The 16,168-nt window shown below is 41.8% G+C and overlaps 1 pseudogene; it reads left to right on the top strand.

Annotated features, from left to right (window-relative positions):
• Positions 1 to 14,633: 14,633 nt before the first annotated feature.
• LOC126274496 (5S ribosomal RNA) lies at positions 14,634 to 14,751 on the top strand (annotated as a pseudogene).
• Positions 14,752 to 16,168: the final 1,417 nt, after the last annotated feature.

Below are 16,168 nucleotides of genomic sequence, written 5' to 3'. Positions count from 1 at the left end.
AAGACGAAAGCTTGTTCATAAGTAACTATAAAATAAATATTATTATGAAACATCAGTACTGTGTATTTAAGTTATCAGTGTCGAGTATTAAAACTTTTAATAAGATTATGTTCCTCCCTGTACTGACGGAATTGTTCATCAACAGCCTTTCATTTAGTTGCATATATGGACTACATTTCCACGAACATAGGAGTAACCAAAGAACGACGGAAAACGTTAAAAATGACAACAATTAAGGGTTTATCCTTGACTGCTTTCCACACCAGAGAGACCCTTCCCTGGATTGTCCACGTTGCTTTTGGCTTTTGTTGTTATGGTATTTAATCGGAAGGCTGATTTGATGCCGGTCGCCACGATATTCTGTTCTGTCCAAACCTCTTCATCTCTGCGTAACTACTGCAAGTTGCAACCATCTGAAACTGCTTGCTGTGTTCATACCTTGGTCTCCCTCTACAATTCTTACCCTCACATTTGTGTCCGTTACCAGACTGTTGATCCCTTGATATATCAGGATGAGTAATATCAACCGATCACGTTGTGACATAACTTTTTTTCCCCCAATTGGATTCAGTACTTCCTCACTAGTTACTTGATACCCCCTTCTAATCTTCAGCATTCTTCTGTAGTACCAAATTCAAAAAGCTTCTATTGCCTTTGTGTCTGAACTGCTTATCGTCCACCTTTTACTTTAGTACCTTCACAAAAGACACTCAAATTTATATCACGTACTAGGGAATCCAGCAATGCTTCGCAGTCGCTAAATATGCATAGGAGTTGGATGTACGTACTGCTCTCCGTCTGCCCTTTGCCTCTGTTCATCTTAAATCCCCCCCCCCCCCTCTTTCTTTGTCCATCTCCTCCTCCTCGTCTCTATCACAGTCCATCAACCCCTCCCTCTCTCTGTCGTTCTCCTGTTCCCCCTCTCTCTGCCCACTTCCTCCTTCCCCCCTTCTTGTGTCCCCTCCCTGAGCATCTCCTCTTCCCCCTTCTCACTGACCTTCATCCTTGTTTATTGATATTGCAAATGAAAGAATGACTTGGAGCTGAAATCACTTCTAATGAATGGGTAAATCAGTTGGGAACATTCGTATACGAGATATGAGAGAAATCTCGCCAGCTGCTGGATTTGTTAGGATAGTAGCTTAAATAACACTATTTCACACAGTTTTATACTGCCAGTGGGTAGGATCAGCAAGTTTCGGACAATTCAGATTCCGTAGTACTATTCTAGTACAAAGCTGATAAGCTATAAATAAACTTCCCGTTTTGTGTAAAATTTACGGCGAGGTATACAATTATTGTTTAAAATTTCATTTAACGAGAAAGAATGCATGTGACAGAAACTGATTTTTTAAATGTCCTAATATCGAAGTTAAAAACTGACTATGGGAAAGAAAACTAAATCACACATTGCGCAGTCGGTTTTAAGAGAATATCTTTATAGCAGCAGCACTCAGTCTGGTCCACGTTGGGCCTAGGCAGTAAGAGATTTGAAAAGATTTTCATTAGTTTTACATAATATTAGGTTATAAAAATTTAGTAAATAATTATTATTACAGTACTGGCCATTAAAATTGCTACGCCAAGAAGAAATGTAGATGATAAATGGGTATTCATTGGACAAATATATTACACTAGAACTGAGATGTGATTACATTTTCACGCAATTTGGGTGCATAGATCCTGAGAAATCAGTACCCAGAACAACCACCTCTGGCCGTAATAAAGGGCTTGATACTCCTGGGCATCGAGTCAAACAGAGCTTGGATAGCGTGTACAGGTGCAGCTGACCATGTAGCTTCAACACGATACCACAATTCATCAAGAGTAGTGACTGGCATACTGTGCCAAGCCAGTTGCTCGGCCATCATTGACCAGACGTTTTCAGTTGGTGAGAGATCTGGAGAATGTGCTGGCCAAGGCAGCATCGAACATTTTCTGTATCCAGAAAGGCCCGTACAGGACCTGCAACACACGGTCGTGCATTATCCTGCTGAAATGTAGGGTTTCGCAGGGATCGAACGAAGGGTAGAGCCACGGGTCGTAACACGTCTCAAATGTAACGTCCACTGTTCAAAGTGCCGTCAATGCGAACAAGAGGTGACCGAGACGTGTAACCAATGGCACTCCATACCATCACGCCGTGTGAAACGCCAGTATGGCAATGACGAGTACACGTTTCCAATGTGCGTTCACCGCGATGTCGTCAAACACGTATGCGGTCATCATGATACTGTAAACAGAGCCTGGATTCATCCGAAAAAATTACGTTTTGCTATTCGTGCACCCAGGTTCGTCGTTAAGTACACCATCGCATTAGCTCCTGTCTGTGATGCGTAGTCAAGTGTAACCGCAGCCATGGTCTCCGAGCTGATAGTCCATGCTGCTGCAAACATCGTCGAACTGTTGGTGCAGATTCTTGTTGTCTTGCAAACGTACCCATCTGTTGACTCAGGGATCGAGACGTGGCTGCACGATCCGTTACAGCCATGCAGATAAGATACCTATCATCTCGACTGCTAGTGATACCGAGGCCGTTGGGATCCAGCACGGCGTTCCGTATTACCCTCCTGAACCCACCGATTCCGTATTCTGCTAACAGTCGTTGTATCTCAACATCGCGAGGAGCAATGTCGTGATACGATAAACCGCATCGCGATAGGCTACAATCCGACCTTTATCGAAGTCGGAAACGTGATGGTACGCAATTCTCCTCCTTACATGAGGCATCACAACAACGTTTCACCAGGCAACGCTGGTCAACTGCTGTTTGTGAATGAGAAATCGGTTGGAAACTTTCCTCATGTCAGCACGTTCTAGGTGTCGCCACGGGCGCCAACTTTGTGTGAATGCTCTGAAAAGCTAAACATTTGCATATCACAGCATTTTCTTCCTGTCGGTTAAATTTCGCGTCTGTAGTACGTTACCTTCGTGGTGTAGCAATTTTAACGGCCAGTAGTGTATATACTTTAACTTTCTGTAAGTCTGCTTTACAAATATTATAAATGCAGTCACTTCTCTAGTTTATAAAACACTATTATTGTTGAACTGGTGGGCAGTTTGAAAATCTTACTATTCACAACAGATACAAAAGTGGCGATAGGTAGAAAAGTTTGACCACCCCTGCTGTACAGTGTCGTTTAATAGAATACGTAGCTTTTATGAGTCGTTTATTAGCTTAATATGCAAAATTTTGAAGTATATCGATCAAGAACTTTTAGAAATTTTTGCTAAAAACATTTGTCTGTTATAGCTTATATATATTTATGTAGTATGAACATAAAAAATACGTAGTCTATGCCTCTACAAATGTTTATCAGAGTAGCGTATACAAATTAGAAATAAATCGGTCAAGAACTTTCAAGATTTTTACTAACAACGGTTCCCCTTTATATTTTGTACGCATATTTATAAACGATGTACGTTTTAAAATATATTTAGCCTATGTCTGTCTGGATATTTAGTAGTATATTGTGTAAAAATCTGAAGTAAATCGGTCAAGAATTTTTCGAGAGTTTTGTTAACAACGTTAAACAACGCCTCTAGTTTACGTAGTTGTAAAAGGCACGTATCTTAGTATATTACATATATTAAAATATAAGTATAACTTACGCCTGACCAAATGTTTAGTAACATTACCGTGTAAAAAGTTGAAGCACATCGGCTAAGAACTTTTCAAGTTTTTTGCTAACTACGTTCTCCCTTTATAGAGTATATAAATGCATATTTATTTGTATACCACATAAATTAAAATAATACGTAGCCTATGTCTGTCCAAACGATCATTATAGTAGAATGTAGTGTAATAATTTGAAGTAAATCGACTAAGAACATTTGGAGATTTTTTTTTCTAATAACAGATCTGCGTTGTACTATTGTATATATATTAAACAGGATGTATATTAAAAAAGACATTATGTGAGTCCAAATGTTTGTCAGAGTACCACGTAAATTTTTTTTGAGTGACGTACTTCAATCAGCTGGGATCATTCATATACAGGGTATGAGAGATATCTCGCCAACTGCTGGATTTGTGAGGATAGCAGCTCAATGACAGTATTTCACGCAGTTTTAAACTGCGAACGGGTAGGATCAGTTCAGATTCCGTAGTACTATTCTAGTTACAAGCTTATAAGCCATAAATGAACTTCCCATTTTCTGTAAAATTTACGGCGAGGAAGAACGCCACGTCCGTCCAAACGCTTGTTAGAGTGTTGTGTAAAAATTTGAAGAAAATCAGTCAAGAATTTTACGAGATTTTTGCTAACAATCTTCCTCATTTGTGTAGTATATCCGCAGCTCGTGGTCTCGCGGTAGCGTTCTCGCTTCCCGAGCACAGGGTCTCGGCTTCGATTCCCGGCGGTGTTAGGAATTTTCACCCGTCCCGAGATGACTGGGTGTTGTTGTGTCGTCTTCATCATCATCATTCATCTCCATTACGGTCGGAGGAAGGCAACGGAAAATCACCTTGCCTAGTGCGGCGGTGCGGGTCTCCCGCAATGATCCCATACGCTCTGTCAAGAAGCATGGGACTTCATCATCATACGTACTTATATGTTATATATATTACAAATATTTTTCCTGTGTCTGTCCGAATGTTTATCAGAGTATCGTGTAAAAATTTGAAGTAAACTAGTCTAGAACTTTTCGAGATTTTCTTGCTATAGTCGTCCCACATTTTACATCCGTTTTATTTCAGCCGTCATCAGTTATTTTGCTGCTCAGATAGCAAAACACATCTACTACTTTTAGTGTCTCACTTGCTAATCTAATTCCCTCAGTATCGTCTCATTTAATTCGACTACATTCCACTATTGATATTCATCATATGTGGTTTCCGTCGGCAGACCTTCACTGCAGTACACTGCAATAAAATGCACATCTTTGACTTGCTTTCACAACAAAGAGACGTCACTCTGCGGGTTGCGTGTACTGCAATGATGGAATGTGTTCGCGGGTGGTGGCCGTGGCGTGCCTGCACCGTGTTGGAGTACAGAACGGGTTGCCGGCCCGTGCGCTGCAGAGACGGGGCCACTTGCACGGAGAACCGGGTCGAGCCGACCAGTTTGAAAGTGGCCGGCGTTGCAGAACGCGAGCAGGCCGCGCTTTTTATTCGCCTCCGCTTAACGATTCTTTGTGCCGAGATAGACATCTTATTTACGGGACAATTAAGCATCAGAGCGAGGCGTTACCGCGGCCGCTTGCATCACACCGCCGCTGCGCGACGGCAGCTTCCAGTTTATGTGCGACTTGGCTTGCGAGAGGCGCGCGTTTTGTCTCGCATCAAAGCTGTGAGCCGATTCCAGAGCGAGGAGCTTTCAGGGGCAGAGATGAAAGCCGGCTGCCGCAAACACGCGCTCTAGAGTACCACTCTGTGCGAGTAAACGGGAACTGTCTTCCTGATTTGCACCGAGTTCAAAGCATGCTCGAGAACATATTCTACGAATAATGCAGCATAAACACAACACAGTGCGTTAAAAATGTAATAGGTTGGTGCACAGGTTAGTAGCGTTTTTGTATTTCATGTTGGGTTTCCTGTGGCTACGGGTTTCTTTATCCACTAGGGGCCGAACCGAACAATAACCCTGGGTTCCGCGTGACCGGCGGTGGGGTGGTTGGCCTGCTTTGGCCTGTTGTGGGGTTGTGAACCACTGAGGGCTACGACGGGACGAAGCCTCTCCGTAGTTTCTAGGTCCCCGGTTTAATACATACATACATATCAAGCTAATATTAACGATTTGCTGTGGTAACACCGGAATACAAAACCATTACAACAAAACTGACATTTTCCCAGTACTGAAAACGGCAATTTTCCTTAGTTGCCAATTGCTTCTCTTTCAAAATGATTTAACTGTCGTTAATTTGATTTTACTAACTGATTATTGGTTCGTTGTAGAACAATAATGTAACACATAGACTATTAGACACAGTACTGAGAAGATTTTCCGATTAAAAAACTTTTTAATTTGAATAGAATGTTCGTCCCTAGGTACGTGACGATGTTTCTCACATTTGGCAAAACAGCGGCACATTAAAAGTAAATGCCGCTATTTAGAAACGGAACACGAATATATATTAAACTTCTGTTACAGGATTGGCTAGAGGCGGAAATCTGAAAAGTGTTCGAAGGTACAATACTCCCCAGCCATTAACATAAATACCGCCAGTTCATTTTCTGTTAATACAGGTGAAGTTATTAATTTCGGAAGAAACGTAAAATCTGTAGCAACTCTCCTGTTTAATTTCTCAATATACATCTAAAAGCAGTTCAAAAAATACATTAATACGGAAAATGTTGTGCAAGAAAAACTTAAAACAGTTTATATCGGTACATGAAATATGTTTCTGTTGATACTAAACGTTCCCTGTCATAATCGGCCTTTATATCAACATACTACACTAACGAAAAAAACGCAGCATAAAAAAATAATCAATGGAGAGTAATGAAATTTCGGGAATACATTTACCTCGGTAATACATTTAAGTGACTAACACTGAAAGATCACAGGTCAATTTAAGGGCGAGATAAGCCGTTGCAAATGTGAAATGCTAATACATTAATAACCAGTGTAACCACCAGAATATTGGATGCAAGCACGCAGGCGTTGTGTTGTCCAGATGCCGGATGTCAATTTGTGGGATGGAGTTCCATGGCTGTTGCATTTGGTCGGTCAACACAGGGACACTTAATGCTGTTCGTAGATGACGCTGGAGCAATCCTTAGATGATATCTCGTATGTGCTTGATTGGAGATAGATCTGGTGATCGAGCAGGCCATGGCAACATGTCGACACTATAGAGCATGTTGCGTTACAACAGCAGTATGTGGGCGAGCGTTATCCTGTTGGAAAACATCCTCGGGACTGCTCTTCAAGAATGGCAGCACAACAAGTGGAATGACCAGATTGACGTACAAATTTGCAACATCGGTGCGTGATATAACCACGAAAGTGGACGTGCTATCATACGAAATCGCACCTCAGACCATAACTGCAAGTGTAGATCCAGTGTGTCTAGCATACAGACAGCTTGTTTACAGGCCCTCAACCGCCCTCCTCCTAACCAACCCTCGGCAATCACTGGCACTGGGGCAAAACCAGCTTGCATCACAAAATTCGATTACTCGATAAATAGTACAATTCTCAAGCCTGTCAATTCAACTAAGTACCTGGGTGTTAAAATTACTAACAGCTTCAGTTGGAAAGACCACATAGATAATATTGTGGGGAAGGCGAGCCAAAGGTTGCGTTTCATTGGCAGGACACTTAGAAGATGCAACAAGTCCACTAGAGAGACAGCTTACACTACACTCGTTCGTCCTCTGTTAGAATATTGCTGCGCGGTGTGGGATCCTTACCAGGTGGGATTGACGGAGAACATTGGAAGGGTGCAAAAAATGGCAGCTCGTAATAGGGGAGAGAGTGTGGCAAATATGACGCGAATTGGGATGGAAGTCATAACAGCAAAGACGTTTTTCGTCGCGGCAAGATCTTTTTACGAAATTTCAGTCACCACCTTTCTCTTCCGAATGCGAAAATATTTTGTTGAGCCCAGCCTACATAGGTAGGAATGATCATCAAAATAAAAAAAAAGAGAAATCGGAGCTCGAACAGAAAGGTTTAGGTATTCGATTTTCCCGCGCCCTGTTAGGGAGTGGAATGGTATAGAGATAGTATGATAGTAGTTCGATGAACCCTCTGCCAAGCACTTAAATGTGAATTGCAGAGTAGTAATGTAGATGTAGATGTAGACAACTGACCTTCCCCTATCCTCCAATGAGCTTTCTCTTGACACCACTGAAGCTGCTAATGGCGGTGGTTTGGAGTCAGTGGAGTGCACTCTACAGGGCGTCTGGCTCAGAGGTGTCCTTGAAGTGCCCGATTTGTAACAGTTCGGAACTCACTGCGGTGTCAGCTGCTGCTCAGATTGCTGCTGCAGATGCAGGATTATGCGACAGAGCCATACGCCGAACACGATGGTCTTCGTTCTCGGATCTGCCAGCAATCCCTTACAGTAGCTACATTCCTGCCTAGTCTTTCTGCAATATCCCAGAAGGAACGGCCAGCTTCTCGTGGGCCTATTAGATGGCGTCATTCATACTGAGTGGGGTGCTGACAATAGTGTCTTCGTTGTCTTAAAGGCATTCTTCACCAACATCAAATCCCCACAGCCAATCTCAAAGGTAAGTAACGCTGATGACCGTTACAGCGGGTATTTAAAGCAGGCCTTTCTTGCATCCTCATAGTGGTGCTAACAGCGTCACACTAACAGTGCTGGCGCGAAATTTGAATAGACATCATCTTACAGATGTAGGGACACACATACCAGCTTTCGTTTGTGTCGCACAACTCCTTCTTGGTGTTCCGATTTCTTTCCGTTACTGTATTATTTTCTTTAATTCCTTGTTCAACATAAATAATTTGGACATACTGATGATACGCTGTACATTAACTCTTTAAGACCGTGTAATTTTTGAATTGCAGTTCGACACAAAAGTATGAAAGAAAAAGAAGAATGCTTATCACAGAGTTTTTATTATCACGCGGAAAAACAGGTTACATAAATAACTTTTTGTTTATTTGCAGGTACAAGCTCGCTGACTTGGCACATAATCAAATGCTCGCGCCACATTAGCATGGAAGGCCGTGGAGAATCCAAACAAAATAACGCAACCCCGTGATAATGCAGAGAATCGCGCGATACTTCGGTTTCGGTATCAATGGAAACATTGCACCTGGGTCAGGCCAATGCAGATGACTTTAGTCGTGTGACTAGCCAGCGTTTGCCGAACCATTTCTACTGCTGCCGAAAGCCCACGATACTCGACTGTTTAATTTTGTTTTGGATGATCTAGTGGCGTGCTTAGGAACTGTGATTTCAATGTGTACCAGGTCCCCATACCGTAATCATTTTTATTTATTCGAGATGATAACTGCAGCTTTATGACTCCTTCTTGAGAAGCTTTTATTTTTATGTGTTCGATACTCTTTCTTCCTGCTTCATAATTTTTGTTTAATATTTACTTCACTCTCTGTTACTCAAATAAATTGATATTCTGTGATTTTTGAAAGCGACGACAGCGTGATATTGCATTTCGATACGATACGTGGCGGTGAAAGCTCTTACACCGAACGTCAGATTTTACTCAAAATTTGTATCCCAGCATTATCATAGTCGAAAATCAAGAATTTCAGAAAATATCAAAATGAAAGATTGCTTTTTTAAAAAAAATTCATTACAAATGTCGTCTTTTAAATTTTTTGCCTTTTAATACCCTCTATTACTTTCAGCTGGAATTATGTGCAAACAGTATTATAATTCATGTAACACTAAAAACAATACTACAAAAGTATAACTATTACGAAACGTCCCCTTAGAAAAATTATGCAACACTGTGCTTAAACTGACACACAATATTTTTTTTAGCGCAACGCAATCTGACTTTCAGTAATCCCTACAAGAGAATGGCCCTGACTAACATTAACCTATATGTTTCACAAATCACTTACCTCACAAAAACCTTCGTTACTCAAGCTACTGCAATACAGCGAGCGCCATTGCTGCCAGTTACATAAAAGATTCGAACTACTGAAGGCACTAACTACTGATAGGCATAGTTAGCAAATGAAAGATTTTGATAGAGAACAAACAATGTATTTACCTCAATAGTGTTCAAAAGTGATAATATATCTATATTAATATAGCAGTTCATGACATCCAGTCTTACAAATTTCAAAAATCTACCATCTCTCTCCCCACATCCACCATTGCTGGCGGCTCACCTCCAACTGCGCAACGCTACGCGCTGTTAACATCCAGCTGCCCAACACTACAATGGCGAGTATTACAACAATGCCAACCAGCCACAGACTGCACACAGCACAGCCAGTGATCTTCATACAGAGTGCTACGTGGCGTTACCAATAAAAAAACCTAAACAGCCTACTTACACTATGACTTCAGTTACTAGAACAAAAAACAGTATAAACCGGAAGAAAAAATAATGAACCTTTTGAAACACATTTTATGAAGAAAACAGAAGCTTTAATTGGATGGGTGTGACTGTTTTCATTAGAAGTTAAGAATCTAGGTGGTGCCTTTCTCATTTTACTTGATCTTAGTTCATTGGCTGTGTCTGACCGTGAACGATGTTTGTATTTCAAAGAAGGAAAGTACAACGCTTTTGAAAGAGCAACAATAAACCTCACTGCACTTAGATTCAAAGTCGGGAACTAAATAACTAGATTAAATTAAACAACGAGTTTAGTATATTTGAAATGTTAAATTTTACATACACGAACGAATAAGATACTACAGAAAACAGCGGGAAGATGTTCCATGTACAAAGAATACAAAAAAAAAAAGCTCTCAATGGCATATTTCAGCTATAAAACGTGGAACAATACTTTCGAGAAACGATAACAGGAGTTTGTTTACACCATTACGAATGAAACAAAACTATTCTTAAATTTTTCGAGAGGATTTGAAAAGATACAATGGTAACTCGTTAAAAAAATCAATTGAAAACAATTAATAAAGAAAACAAAAAAGAATCTTATGATTTAAGGTGGCAGAGTGGATAGTAATTAACAACAGAGAAAAATTAGTACAAGAATGCGAATATTTCTTTAAATGTTCGTGTAGTTCAAGCTGTCAATAAGAAACGCAGACAGTTAATGAGGAGAATACCATTCCAGAAGTAATGACAGGAGAGACGTAAAAAGTCGTTTGAGGTACGTTTTGGGTAGCGTAAGTTCGTAGCGTTTTCCCATAAATTTCGCAACTGGTACATATAACAGAGACTTAAGTCATCAGTAATATATATAGTCTTTCATTGTTTACAACAGTCTGACAACCCTGGGGTAAATTTTTGATTCCGCAATTGTAGAAATGACGTGGATTTGAGGCGAAGATCTCGACGAGCCATGTTCCAAGCGAATTTTCATCCCGAAAGGAAGTTACTTGAAGAACGTTCGACAGAGAGCAGAAAAGATCTGGGGGTATATATATATATATATATATATATATATATATATATATATATATATATATATATATATATATATAGGTGGCAACACCATACACACTGTGATATGTTGCTCCCTTAAGATCGTAGCAATGGAACCTACCTCTTTCACGCAGGTATTCCAAAACTCCTTTTGGAACGTGTTTTTCCTGGATTATAAATATGTCAATATAGTTATTTACAAGTTGTTTAAATAGATACTTGCTTTTAGCTCGTCTAATGCCTTCTGTGCTTATATGGCCTACTCGGACTGAAGGTGGTGGTGGTAGTTAGTGTTTAACGTCCCGTCGACAACGAGGTCATTAGAGACGGAGCGCATGCTCGGGCTGGGGAAGGATTGGGAAGGAAATCGGCCGTGCGCTTTCAAACGAACCATCCCGGCAATTGCCTGAAACGATTTAGGGAAATCACGGAAAACCTTAATCACGATGGCTGGAGACGGGATTGAACCGTCGTCCTCCCGAATGCGAGTCCAGTGTTCTAACAGCTGCGCCACCTCGCTCGGTCGGACTGAAGAGCCAAGTCTTTTAATCAGTTGGCCCTGAAAAGATCCGTTTTAAAGGGTTTTTGATTTTTATTTCTCTGCGTGTTTGTAGCGAGGAAATCCAACAATTGGCCTGGCTGCCGATTCGTTCTAGCTCATTTAGCGTTTCTACGGACGCCAGCTAGTTTACACCCAGCAAATGGAGCAGTCCACTAACATAAGCAACTTTGATAAATCACAGATGGTCATGCACCACCAGTGCCTGGAAACAACCATCTCGGAACCGACGAAGTTGGTCGGCTGTTCGCGTGCTGTTGTCCTCAAAATCTGAGGAAAGTGGTTCAAAGACGGTAAAACCACGATTAGGCGGCGAGGTTGTGGAAGTCCACACCTGGTCAGAGAACGTGGAGGGTGATGACTACGTAAAGCGAGCTAGGCAGCTATCTGTGGCTGATCTGACAGTAGGTCGAGGCGAACGGCTGCTCGAAACACGTACCGCAAGCCGGACGCAGACAGGTGGGGTAGGGCAGTGTTTGCTGGGGGAGACCTCCACCTGGTTTTTCACGAGACCTGTGGCAGAAATCGAAGGTACAGTAACAGCTGCGGACTAAGTGAACTTTATTGCGGAACACACGCATCCCTCCTGCCACATGTCTTCCTCGACTGTGATGACATGTCCGGGCACACAGGGCCAAAACCGTGAAACAGTGGTCTGAGAAGCATTATAGTGCACTCACGTTGATTCTTGACAACCAAATTCGCCATATCTGAAACCGATGAAGCACGTCTGAGGCGCTATCGGACGCGAGCTTGCGCCCACAAACCAGCGGTCGCTAGTCTAACGGAACAGCGTGATCAACGCGTAGACATCAGGTGCTGCGTACTTCCAGAAACTTACCAAGGGTTATTCAAATCCAAGACTCGCAGAATTGTGCTGTCATGCATTCCAGAGGTGTACAAACACGATATTAAGCAGTAAAGAAAACGTACCACCCTGGCGTAACATCAAAGAAATTTGTTTCAAACGACTAATTTAGGCGCAACATTTACGCCATCTTTAGCTCTAAGGAATTATTATGGCTTCCACGATACACTGGCCAAGGAATGACAGTACTCTGTTAGTTATAATGGACCTGAAGAGAGTGTTTTCCGGAAACTAGTCGTTTGAAATAAATTTCTTTGATGATACTTATATCATCAGCAGCTGTCTCACGTTCACGAGAACGATAGTGTTTCACAAGTTGACATTAAACAGGTGGTCATAATGTTTTGGAATGTGTAGAAATGTAGCCGGACCAACGGATAGAAAATGGAGCAATGAAGTTCTTTGTTGGGTTCTAGGAGATTAATGATAGAGGCTACAACCTAAGGAAAGTTGGACAGATCTTCTTACAAAACCTGCGGGAACAGCACGGCAGACGATAAAGCATGGAAAAGTCTGTAGGAGGGCTTTATCATGTAATGGATGTTAAACGGCTGATGATGTCCTATCAACTGTAATTTTTTATCAGTTTAGAGGACCTGATAGTCTATTTCAACATCTTTGTTTTTAAACGGCTCGTCACCACTCAGACATTTTTCACAGAGTTTAAAACGTCAGTTTGTATATGTCACATATAATAAAAATAGTAGGCGACTTTAATAGAAGAGCGACGTAACGAAGAGAGTTAGTTGTTTCCTACAGCTGGCCGGGTCGTGGGTTCGAATCCTGCCTCGGGCATGGATGTGTGTGATGTCCTTAGGTTAGTTAGGTTTAAGTAGTTCTAAGTTCTAGGGGACTGATGGCCTCAGATGTTAAGTCCCATAGTGCTCAGAGTCATTTGAACCATTTTTTGTTTCCTACATCATACGTCTGCTTCAGTAGCAAACTTAGGAAAAAATTCTAACCTTTTGGATTCTTTTACGTTTGGACAAAGGAGACTTTCGTCAACAAGGGGAGGAAGGAGCACAGAAAGTCCGCTGGAGACGCTACACTACTCGACTCCTACCCACGTTCATGGGCGTCAACTAGACCACAAGTCTCCTGGTCCGTTTTCTAATTCAATTACATAGTTAATTAATTTCATATATCCTGGTTTCTCATTAAGCTGCCATATTTCTCACAGAGTATTCATTTTCAGCTGGTAGCTTGGCTCCACTAAGGCAGCTCTAAGGCAAATTAATTTCCTCTTTGCTATCTGTTGTATGACTATAACAAACAGTCTGAACAGAAGTGTCATGTAATTACACATTTTGACAAAGCACTGTGATTACAGAGTCGTTCAAAAAGATTCATCAGGTTTCACAGAACTAGATCTTCTACAAGAATGAAGATAGAAACGTGGGATACATTTTAACTAACACTACAATTTTTTTCAAGCAAACAATCCTATTTTACTAGCGTTTATGTTTTAGATGCATACATCTTGTTGCACCACCCCTCTGTGATGTCGAGGTTTGTGCGACAGTCCGTGACATGTTGTAATACAGCCTCAGGTATTTAAATCGCAGAGTAACCAAAATAAATTTGGTAAAAAATTGCTAATTACAGCATAGAGTTGCTGTTCTACGTACAGTTGAAGATTTTTTTATGCCTAGTGGCTCGTGTTCCATACGTAACATCTAAGAACGGCTGTAGTGGATATCACATGAAGTAAATTAGTCTGTAAGCTTTAACAAATGTGCAAAACCATGCATTTGTTGAGATGAAACTGAAAATGATCTGAGTCGACCAACTTTGAAATCACATACGTACAGCTTTTGTGACTTTCTCAGAGCCTGTGTTTCTCTTGAGCAATATTTGTGGCGTTAGGACTTGTTCCTAATAGTTTGCGATTGGTCTCATAACTACGTTACCACGAAAGAGAAAAATGCTGTACGGCTAGTTTTATTTTGACTAGTCTGTAGCTGATGACATTTTGGACAGTCGCTTTACCGATTTAAATACGTATAGTACCATTACTTTTACTTGTATAGAACAGTAAACACTGAATTGTTTCAATGAGGTTTTCTGCCTTATTCAAGTAACTCCTTTCGTTTTTGATCTCTGTTCCTGCGTGTAAGATACTGATGTCAAAAAGTGAATAGTTACTATATAAATCCTCTTTTACGATTCCAGATATATTATACAGTAGAAGTGGAAATGGCAACGGCCTTGCCGCAGCGGTAACACCGGTTCCCGTCAGATCACCGAAGTTAAGCGCTATTGGGCCGGGCTAGCACTTGGATGGGTGACCACCCGGTCTACAGAGCGCTGTTGGCAAGCGGGGTGCACTGAACCCATGTGAGACATACTGAGGAGCTACTTTATTGAGAAGTAGCGGCTCCGGTCTCGGAAACGGGCATATGGCCGAGAGAGTGGTGTGCTGACCACATGCCCCTCCATCTGCATCCAGTGACAACTGTGGGTGAGGATGACACGGCGGCCGGCCGGTAACGTTGGGCCTTCATGGCCTGTTCGGGGGGAGTTTAGTTTTAGATCTTTTAGTAATGGAAGTGTCAGCTGTTGTTGTACTAGTAGCAGTAATTTTATTGTGCTGTTTGAGACTTTCCCGAGGCAATATAACTGCATCATTTGCTCACAGGCGTCGCGTCGGATCATGTGGAAGCTGCACAATCTTTCAATGGGCAGGCTGTGGTGCTTACGGCAGAGCACGTGCACTTTAGGTCTTACGAGTGCCAGCAGCCGTCTCTGGCAGGGAGGGAGTAACTATTTTAGACGAATTTAGTAATTCTTGACTGCGTGTTTAAATGCTGGGATAGTTCTCGATACCACAGGAGGAAATTAGGACCTTTACGTGGTACCTTTTCAATTAAATACTGATTTACCTAGGGCCTTGCACGGAGCCGAGTTTTAACGAAGTGTGGCGTATAAGCCGACTAGTGTGACGTCACAAGTGAGACAACGAGGACGACGGGAAAGACAGGCCGCGGCGCGTACATCACGGAGGTAGTCCTGAACTCGCTCGCTCGATCAGCTCAGCAAATAAAATGCGTTTCTGAACCTGTTAACTCGCAGCTGGGCGTGTAAGTACTAACGAGAATTGCATCTTCTACTGGAATCTGCTATTGTGAAGTCTTACTCAACATTACCATAGCAAAATTTAATTTAAGATCAGTACTCGATATAAATGGTACACTTCTGGCCATTAAAATTGCTGCACCAAGAAGAAATGCAGATGATAAAAGGGCATTCATTGGACAAATATATTATACTAGAACTGACATGTGAATACATTTTCACGCAATTTGGGTCGATAGATCCTGAGAAATCAGTACCCAGAACCACCAACTCTGGCCGTAATAACAGCCTTGATACGTCTGGGCATTGAGTCAAACACAGCTTGGATGGTGTGTACAGGTACAGCTGCCCATGCAGCTTCAACACGATACCACAGTTCCTCAAGAGTAGTGGCTGGCATATTGTGACAAGCCAGTTGCTCGGCTACCATTGACCAGACGTTTGCAATTGGTGACAGATCTGGAGAATGTGCTGGCCAGGGCAGCAGTCGAACATTTTCTGTATGCAGAAAGGCCCGCACAGGACCTTCAACATGCGGTCGTGCATTATCCTGCTGAAATGTAGGTTTTCGCAAAGATCGAATGAAGGGTAGAGTCACGGGTCGCAACACATCTGAAATATAACGTCCACTGTTCAAAGGGCCGTCAATGCGAACAAG

The sequence above is a fragment of the Schistocerca gregaria genome, chromosome 5 (genome assembly GCF_023897955.1).
Source record: "Schistocerca gregaria isolate iqSchGreg1 chromosome 5, iqSchGreg1.2, whole genome shotgun sequence".
In the NCBI taxonomy this organism is placed as follows: domain Eukaryota; kingdom Metazoa; phylum Arthropoda; class Insecta; order Orthoptera; family Acrididae; genus Schistocerca; species Schistocerca gregaria.
The sequence above is the reverse complement of the archived record's forward strand: the minus strand, read 5'-3'. Positions and strand labels throughout refer to the sequence as shown.